The sequence below is a fragment of the Parasteatoda tepidariorum genome, chromosome 1, assembly GCF_043381705.1.
Source record: "Parasteatoda tepidariorum isolate YZ-2023 chromosome 1, CAS_Ptep_4.0, whole genome shotgun sequence".
NCBI classification, from domain to species: Eukaryota; Metazoa; Arthropoda; class Arachnida; order Araneae; family Theridiidae; genus Parasteatoda; species Parasteatoda tepidariorum.
In genome coordinates this window covers 33,577,833-33,589,518 of record NC_092204.1, presented here as the reverse complement: position 1 = coordinate 33,589,518, position 11,686 = coordinate 33,577,833, and the positions used below count along the sequence as shown (strand labels likewise).

The following is an 11,686-nucleotide window of genomic DNA, read 5'->3' as shown; positions in this document are numbered from 1 at the left end:
GTGGGATAAAAATAAATAATTCCTGGAGAAGACGATATAATACTGAACTGTATAAAATCTACAGAGAGCCAGATATTGTGAAATTCATTAAAATAAATCGAATGAACTGGGCAGCTCACATTTTCAGAAGGAATGATGACTCAAATTTAAAGAAAATCCTATTACACAAACCCCTAACGAACAGGAAAAGAGGTAGACCCAGGCTGAGATGGCTGGATTTAGTTGAGACTGATTTCCTTACTCTAAAGGAGAAAAACTGGCGAACAAGTGTCAAAAGTAGAGAGAAGTGGATTCGAATTCAAAGGAAGGCACTGGCCCACCCTGGGTTGTCTAGCCAGATATGATGATGATGGGTATCCATTGTTTTTTATCAGATTTTGAATTAGTTTATCGATTTGTTTTTTGGATAAATAAATATTACTACATATTCTTTTAATTCATGATACTTATTGTTTTTCTCAACTTTCTTAGTGTTTTCTTGTATTTATTTATTTATTTATTTTATATATATATATAGTAATAAAAATTATAAATACTAATATAAGTATATCGATTCCTACTGTAAGTAGTGGATAAATATACTTTTTTTACATTCTACTGCATGGAATAAGTATCGGAGAAAATGGTTGATTATGGTAATTTACATAATATTATTTAATAAGGCGAACTTCTAAAAACATGTCCCACTTAATCTAATAGCATAAAGCTATCAGAAAAAGGAACAAATAAGAATAAATAAGAAAACTGGAATTTTTTTAGTTAAAAAATTGTGACCTCATAATTTTTTCAAACTTGCACATTCTTTCGTATTGTTGATCATTACCAATTTATTGATTATTTTATTTTAACTTGTAAGAGGAATGTGTATTCATCTAGTAACAATAGCATAAGAGTAAAATTACATTTATTTTCAAAGCTACTTTGCTTAGAAAAAAAAATTAAATATATTATAAGAGCAGTGTATCTGAAACACAAAGTAATGCGAACCATAAACAAAAGAAAAATTATCTGTCGAAGCTATTTAAGGGTTATTTTTCCTTTTCTTATTTCAATTATTGATTCTTAACAAAAAAAATGTTAATTCCTCTTTAATGTTAATCTAAGCTGCTGGTTCAACTTTTTCACATCTAATTCCTAACGCCTTAGCGTTCAATGCCAAGCGAGTAATTTATTAGGGTTGTTTTTCCACCATTTGTGACCAAGTCACCAAGTTTTACTACTAAGATCTTCATATTTTGATATGTTTAATCAAACATAGCATGTTTACTAAACTAATTAGGTGATAATCCTACTAGCTATTGCTAAAATATGGAATACTAATTAGTTGATGTGTTTTGAAACTGATTAGTTTAAACAAACATAAGAGTTAAATATGAAAAATAAATATTTTTTAGAAGTTGATAGAATAAAGTAGTTCATAACATTTTTAGTTGCTACATTAAACTACTAATTGAATTTTCTATTATTAATCTAATTAATAATTGTAGGAAAAACACTATGTTTCACGTAGAAAGACAAAGATCAAATTGGTTGTTGACCGAATGGAGCACTTTTCTGCTTACGCTCAATTTGTTTTGTGTCCACTAGATTGAGGGCACAGGAGGATAGTAAAATAAAAATATGTAACCGTAAGTAATATACACTAAATTTTAACATTTAAGTTAGGAAATTTCAGAGAAAAATTGAGATAAGTATACTTTGCTGAGTTATAAAGGTAAGTGGAAGCATATTTCATTAGAAAATATGAATGCACTACTTTGTATTATGAAAATATTATTTACTACATACTTAGTCACTTAGGAAAATAATCGTTTTTTATAAACTCACTTATACAAATAAGGAACGTCAATTACAGCGCATGTGTTTATGATTTGAACATAAAAATATTCTCACCTCCTGATTTGCATTTGATCCATTCCAAGCAAGGCTTGAAGTGCTCGCCAGTACCTATGTCGTCTGAACTTGAAGGCATACCCATACCGTTTACAAAATCTAAACAAAAACAATGCATAGTCAAAACAACAACAGTGAATATTAAATTAATTAGCATCTTAGCAACAATGATAACTTATCTGCCTTATTTTACTATCTAATACTCTACTCAACTCAACTGAATCAGCTTTAAATATGTAAAATTTAGCTGTTTAAACAATATAACGTGATCAGAATACATTGTGGATTGATTGAGAAGGTAAGTTTTGTTAAAAACAATGCATAATGCTCTATTTCCCTATTCTTTGTTTTAAACTTTGGATTTTAGAGAAAAATCTGGAAAAGGAACGATATCCCTCTTGAGATATGTTTTTGATCAAAGTAAAATGTATTTACATTGATATTACAAGTTGAAATATATTCAATTCATTATCCACATTTCATTACAATACAATCTATACATTTCATTTTTTTTTTATTTCCTTAAGGAAGCAGCATTGTTCTTTCTATTGCAACTTTTATAAGTACAGCTTATTAAGCTTTTGTTACGTTTAATTTGTTGGAAAATAAGTATTGAAGGAAGATTGTGGGGAAAAAAGTATTGAATGCAAAGCACATTATAATATCACTTATATTCTAGTTGTTTTCGTTAAGTTCATGAGGAAAAAAAAACAGTTAAGTGGACGTTAGAACGTGCTTGGATCAGGTATTAAAAAAATTTCCATACTTTATTTATAACATTAAAATTTTTTGATTTATTATTGGAATAAAAGGCTTTTTTTAGATAGATAATTAAATATTTATATTCTTTCAACTTCATTCAATTTTTTCCACAATATTTTACTGCAACAAAACAGAAATTTCAATAACTTATGCTGTGACAATACATATTGGAACAACTCTCCAACACTGCCAAAAAAATTTCATTACATATTAACACCAAAATGGTAGCAACTTTTTCCATGGAGCTAGGAGTAAGTGGAGAAGACACTCCCATTAACCCACTCCTGTCAAGGTGAAGCAACCGCGAGAGTTTTCCGCCATCTTACTTGCTGCGTCGTTGTGCGCTCATACATCTTTCTATTTCTAGTTAATCCATGCTTTTAAACGANCCAAGGAAAGTTCTCGGTGTAGTAAACACCACAAATGTTTCATTGCACTTTTTTTTTTGTGTAAAGTAGTTGCCGCCATTTTGTGTGATTAGTAACATCAAAAACTGTTACAACAAAGCATATTGCAATATGAAATAATTCATATAAAGTCAATAAAGCTGTTTTTCACGGCGCAATTTAAAGCAAGGACTTTTAATTTGGAATGCACACACTCAACGATTCATGAAATAAAATTAGTTTGTTCATCTGCCTTACGCACATCACACAAAGACAATATTAACGCAATTGGAATTTGGCTTAATAGAATAAAAGTGGATAGAAATTAAAATGCTATGCAAAATTCGTAATGACCCGTGTGGTAGCGTTCCCCCACTCAGAAATACCTGGTTAGGGTGTGAAAGTTAATGTAAAATTGTTGTGATTGACGAGTTAATGATCAGTTATAAATTCTGCCAATACTAGAATTGGCACTCTTGTCGGCATATCTCGCAAAAATAGACCCGTTTTCTCTTATTGGGTTTGACTCTAATTTATGGTGTGACAATACATATTATAGTACACCTGGGAACTACTCTCAAAAAATACTCTACTCTGACAAGCAAATTTCATGATAAAGTAACTCCAAAAATGGTTGCTACTTTTTTCTAGTAATTTGTATAGTGAAATACCTGTCTTTCGTCATCTATAGCGCAATAATCTTAACATACTGCTTTTAAGTCTGACCATTCTATTTTGGAAAAACCTCCGAAAATCTTCACCATTTTCATAACTTTCTAAAAATATTGTTGATCTTTAATTTTCAGAATAGTAGAGTGAGACAGATGAAAAAGAAGATAACGGCCTAACTGACTTACATTTTAGTGATCGAATTTTCCCTTCATAAAACCTAATATTAAAATTGAAATAGATAAGATTAAGATTGGTTTGTTAATAGTTGATTAATATCAAATAAGTTACCATATTAGACACAAAAAACTACTTTCTATTAGCAAACTTCGCTTTCTTTTTCAATGGATTTAAGTTTTGATTCTCAAAAAAAAAAAAACAGGGTAAACGCAATCTGGAAAATATGATTACAATTTTTTGATCTGGAAAGCGGGCGAAAGTTGAGACTACTGCCTGTTAGTTTCACTTTTTATTTTTTAACACATCGGCTGATAAGTTTCCGGTCTGATATAGAGATGGCGCCCTAAATGCAGAATTAGTATTTTGCTTAGCAAGAAATATCTTTCTTTTCAACTTGAGACACTGCCATTGAAACTTAACAAGTTTTATTGTGACTCAAAGTTATTAAAAAATTGCATTTTCTACGATGGTTTTCCACACTTTGTACTTTGTTTTCATGCTTTTTTACTCTCTCTTCTGTTTAAAGTATTCATCTTATTGGGACGGTGAAAGATATACTTTTACAATCTCTTCTTCTGGATTTATGTTTTTACTAAGTACACTTGGAAGTTGAATGGTTTTAATCCTGAGATGGATTTATTTCAAAGGTTGAATTTGATCTTTTACGAGTTGAAGGTTTTTTACTGGTTTCTTTACCTTGTTTACCAAGTCTACTCAGTTTCCTGTTTCAGGGACATTTTAATGTCCTTTTACGAGCTCTACACTGCTCTGGATTTCTGTTCCTACTTTGTTCCTTAGATATTTTTGTTCAATGTTTTGTTACACCATTTGTTCAATGAGTACTTATTATAATCAATTTGTTTTTCGATGGTTCAATATCATTTCTATTAATTCTTAAAATATTTAGAATCGTATATTGGCTATTGCCGATCTATTAGATTTCCTTATTTGAAAGTTGGTAAACTTTTAAGCAATTAAATGAATTTTAAATCTTCATTTTCCTAATTTCTCCTTCAGAATAAATTCTTTTCTTCTATTTAGTACAAAACCATCCACAAATCATAGATACAATTTGGATTCTTTTAAATCATTAATTCTTTTTTCGGTAACTGAATTTCATTTCGATTAAATCCTAAATTATTTGGAATAGTTCATGGGCCGTTACCAATAAATTGGATTAGCTCATTTTAAAGTTGATAAGCTTTTAAGCAATTAATTGAATCTTGTATTTTTTGTTTTCGAAATTTTCCAACAGTTTCTTTTTCAAGATTTTGAAAACTAATGTTTTTGCTGATTATGTATGCTTAATAAGTATTTTCTTTTCAGGTAACATTTAAACTAAAATGAAAATCAGTCCGAACTAGAATAGTAAAGTCACTCATACAGTAAATATTTTATTTATGAGCTGGTATGAACCTTTAAAACTTTCCACTAATCGAATCGCGAAACTAAAAACAAACAAATTCAAAATAAATAAATAGTATTTGTAAATAACTTCAATCTAAACTGCAGTAGATAAAATACAGTTTCCTTCAGATTTTCATACTTATGTTAATATTAAAAAATTAATTCATATAATGAACTCATAAGAAATATTAAATCTTGGTGTCGCGAGATTTATTTCACTCTTAACATGATTTCATATATTTAAAATAGCTTAATAGCAATTAGGTTAATTTTAACAGTATTGCTCTTATTAAAGTTTATTATTGTAGATTTTTAAATTTTTACTATATATTTTTTATACATTATTTTATATCTTTTTTCGTTGAAAAATGTGTCTTGTATGGTAAGCCAATTTAGTAACCAAAACCTACATCACCAAAAAACAATTATCGTTTTAAAACTTACTGAAAGTATTACGTACCAAAGTAGTCGTTACCAGATTAAAATTATTAATAGTGCATTTTAAGGCAAAATGATTTAATAATCGAAAAATTCATATCGTATTTAAATTCACCAAAAAGGATTTTATATCATAGTAGTACCATATTAATTTAGAATTATTTATAATTATTAATAGTACGTTTTACAACAAGCTGATTTAGTAACCAAATATTTCACATCGTTGTTAAACTTGCCAAAAATATTGCCTACTGCAGTAGTTCCGCATATTTTCAATTAAAATTATTGCTAGTACACTTTACGTCAAGCGTTTCTGATACCAAATAGTTCATATTATCACTAAACTCTCCAAAAAGTTTGCCTTCCGCAGTAGTAGTAAAACATTTTTAATAAAAATTATTGGCTTTGTTTGCTTGTACACTTTTCAGTAATTCTACTTAGTAACCAAAAAGTTCATATCTTGGCTAAACTTTCCAAAATAATTTTATGGCATAGTAGTACAACATTATGTTCACTTAAAATTATTACGAGAGCATTTTACTGTAAATCTATTTAGTAACCAAAAAGTTCATATCGTAGCTAAACTTGCCAAAAGTATTATATACTTCTGTAGTACCACAATATTTTCATTTAAAATAACTGTTGGCACATTTAGTATTCTTATCTATAAAAGCCTTATTTAAAGATGTATTAAATATAATGCCTCATTTAATTTTTTAAGTGACTTGTATTAGATGTTTACCTCACGTGCTTATGTCTTTTCTCAAAAATTATAATACAAATAATTTCGTCATCTTTTAAATTTATACCTTCCTCCTATTTTATGATGAATTTATCGCATTTGTAAATGAATTAAATGTTTATGCCTTTTAATCAAATTCTACAAAAAATGTACACGTTTTTTATTTAAATTAAAATGAAGTAAGAGATTTAATTCGTAGATCAAACGTACATTCTGAAAAATAAATAAATAAGTTTAGCTCAAGCAAGTATTTAAATTAATAGATATTAAATTAATATTTAAGTCAATTGCTTTACTATTCCACCTTTTAAAAAATATTTAGAGGAGTATGGGAAAAAATTGGCGATTCTGTCATTTCCATGTCTTTATGTCCGTTCGGAGTTTATTTATGCAGTTCTTTTGGCTCTCTTGAATTCAAAATTCTTGTAAAGAACAACTTGCATATATGCATGTGTAGTTTTAAGTTCTAGATAAGTTTATCACTATAAGTTTAGTATTTAAGCAAAATTTACCCTAACATCATTTTGGCTTTCGTTCCATATTGTTTTGCATTAAAATATCTAAGTTTCATTTGGCATTCTGGTTTTCAAAATTATGTGTTCAGTAGTTATTTATGCTACTGTATTTATTTTATTTTTACTTACATTGTTATTTGATTTTGGCAGAACTCATAGATCTACTCTGTAAAAATATATTTTCATGGAATGTACGGAATTAACGATTCTTTTACTCCTCGGGGGGCTGTTGCTCACTTTCTGGCTACTTATAAATATGTCTGACAGCCCTCTTGGGGGAACTATTTTGATTGCTAAACACTAAAATAACAACTATTCTAAGACCCAGTGACTATGAGAAAACTTCAAAAGTGATAGATTTTACAGATAATGGTTGATACTCATGATATAGAAAAAAATTGACCTTTTTTACATAACCAAATATTATTCTTAGTGTTTAAGCAGTTAGAATAAAATAGCCTCGCCACCTCGTTTGGCGTTCCCTGGGCAACAATGTGATACAATACAGGAATTATAAGCAAAGATTCTTTTGTATCACAATGGTTAAGAGGTTATAGGAAAAATTGGAAATTTGATAAATTTAGTATTAATAAAACAATCTAGAAACCTAATAAATAAGAATTTTTGTTGCAGCTGAAACATTTTTAATAGAGCACCACCATTTTAGAGTTATGCTTCTTCGTTTCCCCATGCCATCTATATGTAAGTAAAATTAGCAGATCGGCTGACTTAAAGCTGAAAAGACTGCTAATTATCTTTAAATTGTTAGAAGAGCTATTTAAATGTATTAAATTTGTTTAAAAGTACTGAAAAAGGGATTGGCAATGTATTGAAGAAAAAAGCAATTAACACTAAAGAATTGGCGATTATTTGAACTGGCATGAATCAAATATTAAAATTATTTATGAAACATCTAATTGTACTAATAACAGTGTTAATTTTATGTGGTAAGTTATTAAATTTGTTAGTCAATACTTATTTCAAATGACCGGTTGGTTTAATATGTAGTGCCAATAACATCTGTATTCACTTGGCTCCATTCTCCCCAGACCCCGTTTGACTTCATATTTCATCCTTTTCAGCTAGAGATGACTAATATTTTCTGGGACAGGTATTTTGCACCTGTTATTTAATAATACCTGTTATAAAAATAACAGGTTACTTCCAAAGGCCTGTTCCAGACTACTAGACAAAAATTGTCATTCAATTATCTTGCCAAAAAAATTTTTTTTTTACTTTTTCAAACTGTTTAAATTGTTTTTAAGTTATCTTTGTACAGTTTAAGAAAAGTAAATATCAGGTTTTTATTTATGTAATTGATACAGGGCCGTCGTCAGACGTTGCGAGGGGCCCTACAAGTTTTCTATTTCTGAAAAATCTCCAAGAAAGTAGATAGCTCTGAAACTAGTTAGATTTTTATTTAAATAATTCAAATAGATATAGTTTTTCCCGTTTATTTCCTAAAAATGGACAAAATAAAAGTTTTATTCGATTATTATAATTTTTAGAGGTGTTTTAAATCTACTAATTTACCGAGTTACTTTGCTAAAATCAAATGTTTTTTCACAGCTTATTTTCTAGAAATGTTTTTATATAGCTTATTTTCTCTAGTCCAATAGCTTGCATTTCTATACAAAGTTTTTATTTATTCATTTTATTTTGCATGGTGCCACTAGAACTGCATTCAAGAACCATGCCTAGGCAATCTTGTATATGCTTGGAAGAAAACAAAATTCTACAATAATATTTATAACAAAAACTGCCTATGAAACGTGAGGCGCTCCACGAATTTCCCCCTCCTCGTGTCTTGAAAACCTTAAAAGTCGGCTTTTTTCGAAAGGGGGAAACACAGCCTTTATTGTTTATTTCAAGGTAAGCAATATGTTAGATTATAGATTGAACAAATATTAAATAGATATTAAATTAGTATTTAAGTCAATTGCTTAACTATTCCACCTTTTCAAAAATATTTTATGCAACTAAATGCTATTAACCATTTCACTAATCTTTCTCTAATTAGGATTTTATGGCATTATCTAACACTAATGATGACTAATAACTGGGTATAATTTTACTTACATTATTGTAAGAGGCAGTTATAATACATTTATTTTATCCACTTTGCAGCATTATAAAATCTCAGTTTTAACAAAAACTAAAAAAAAAAAATAGTGCGTGGAGTCCATCCGCGTGTAAGAAGTGAAACTTCGTGATGTGGAAATGAAAATAGGAAGGGGTAGAAATTGAATTTTAGTGAAATCATATTGTTTCTTTAAGACAAACTTTATTAACAATGCTTACAATTCACAATTGATCGCATCTTTTAATTATCATTTTAGAGTGGAGAAATATCCAAATCTATAACATTTACAATGGGATTATGATAACTAAAATAAGATACGAAATGTTTGAGTTCTACTTTTTCAATATTTCTTGCAAAAACTGCATCAATGGTAGTTCCCCCTTTGGTTGTTGGATCATTCCTACCATTTATCATTTCCAATCCAAATTTGTCTTTAAGGAAGGTTAATAATGTTTCAGCTTCAGGTAACGAGAAATTCACATTAAAATCTCCTGCAAGGATCACAGGCCGCTCACAATAATCAATTTCTTCACCAGTAACGTCTGCCAGAGCTTGTGAACCTGCAGTGGATAGTGGCAATAAAGATTTTGCAATAAATAATTTAATATCCCTCATGGCTGCATTTGGTGAAATATAAATGGCAATTAGAAAAGAGAAAACCTAACAATCAATTGATATTCACAAGAGACGTACCTTGACATAACCTTAAATCCGTCGCATTGTCCGTGGGATTGTTTTCACTCAATTTTTACAATGGGTAGACTATATTTGAGGGTGCCCCTTGATAATATCCAAGTTGTGATGTTGAAACCCAATCGTGATTCTGATTAGTTTAGATTTTAGCGTTATTTTTAAATATTCAACAGTATATGTAATTTCATAGGTCCGTTAGTTCTACGTTCGATATCGGCTGGTAAGGTTACTTTTGCTTCTGGTCAATAAGTTCGAAGGTATGCGGGCAGTCATAAAAAGGGACTTAAGAAAAAATTGTCACCGGCAGTCCGGTACCACAGACATCATTTTCGATTCGTATTTCGCCGAATTTATGTGGCGATGGAGGTACACAGATTCTATTCATGATAAATTTAGACAGTATCTAACTGCTATTAGAGAATTCTGTGCACTTAAATCTGAGGATATTACATCTCAATGAAGAAGTGAGTTGTTGTTTCTTTTTCCTTTTCTTTCTGCGCTTACTCCATTAGTTGTTTTTTTTTTCCGATTCAAAATGCATTTTATTGGGTTCATTGCAATTTTATACAGTTTTGGCCGATGTTTTGTTGAAATTTTCCAATGTTTTATTGAAATATCATTATGTTTTGGCAGCCATTCCTGTTTCCACGGTGTTCCGCGTAAACAGGAATGGCGTCAAACATAAGTCGCCAATTTCGCCAAGGGGAATCCTCAAGTATATTTTTACCTTTACAATTGTTATCCACTAAGTTTGAAAATAAAAAATACTACCCTATTAAATTATATGTGTATCTAATCAAACTAAAATATTGAGTACAGTAAAGTGCGGCGAGCTCTCTGCTTATCGCTTATAGCTCTGCGTTTTAACTAAAATATTTATAGAAAAACAATACTTTTATTATTTTTATGCTAGTGAGAACCAAAACAATATGAGAACCAAAACAATAAGTGAATGAGGGAAAACTGGATCCTACCACGTGATTTTCCGGCCAATAAAAATGTCGTGTTAAACGTTTAACGCAACCTTGTTGGAAATCGTAAGGCTCCTATACTATCAGGGTCTAATTCAGGGGCTCTAGGAAATCGCATAAGAAGTATCACTTCAATAATAACTTTTATTGAAACTTAAAATTTTTGGATATTGATTGTTTTCAAAAAACTTCGTTTACAAAATTAAATTATATAAAATTATGAGGCTTCATGTCCTACTTTTTGCTCATTTTAATTTTTGAAGTAATATGATTCTTAAAGCTATGGAATGCAAAGTTTAAATGGACCTTTCATGTTATATCATTAAATTTAGTAAAGCTATTTCTTAGGCATTAGGTTTTAACTCTTATAAGAATATACATATTTTTTTCTGCTTATTTACAAATATTTTTCCGATGTGTATTGGATGTTCCTTCTCTAAAAAAAAAAAAGAGATACCATTTTGTTTTCGTTTGCATAAGAAATAATGACAAACAATTTTCTTTTTTGTTGTTGTTTCTAATGCCGATTACCTCACTGGCAAGCCTGCTTGGTGAAACCGAGCAGATTTAAGGCAGCGTGTGCGTTTCTTGTTTTTCAGTGGCGCCATCTATGGCCAAGAATTCGACTTCTGCCGCACCATACGTCGCACCCATTTATAGGGCGGACTCATTCATACATCCATTCATTCGCAGATCGTAATTTTGACCTGAATCAGAGAACGATCGATCTCCAATCCAGTACCCCCAGAGGTTTTGATTTGTTATGTGAACATGGAGGTCTTTTGCGACTCGACAGATTTAACGTGCATCAGTCACTTTACTACACTTTACTTACAAGTCTTCGGCCGACGGGATTTTCTTTTTTAAATTTAATAAGCCAAAATAAAGAAGTAACGTTACATTGCTACACGCTACATTAAAGACGTCTCCAGAGTAACTAAATGACT

At 29.9% G+C, this 11,686-nt stretch overlaps 1 long non-coding RNA gene across 1 annotated transcript in view; it reads right to left on the bottom strand.

The window, feature by feature from the left end:
- The window catches only part of LOC107442669 (uncharacterized), a gene marked incomplete in the record, with an annotated part of 17,039 nt that extends 14,962 nt beyond the window's left edge, over positions 1 to 2,077 (bottom strand). The window contains 1 exon segment of the long non-coding RNA XR_006227763.2: positions 1,894 to 2,077. This is a non-coding gene — a long non-coding RNA (uncharacterized lncRNA).
- Between the last annotated feature and the right edge of the window lie 9,609 nt (positions 2,078 to 11,686).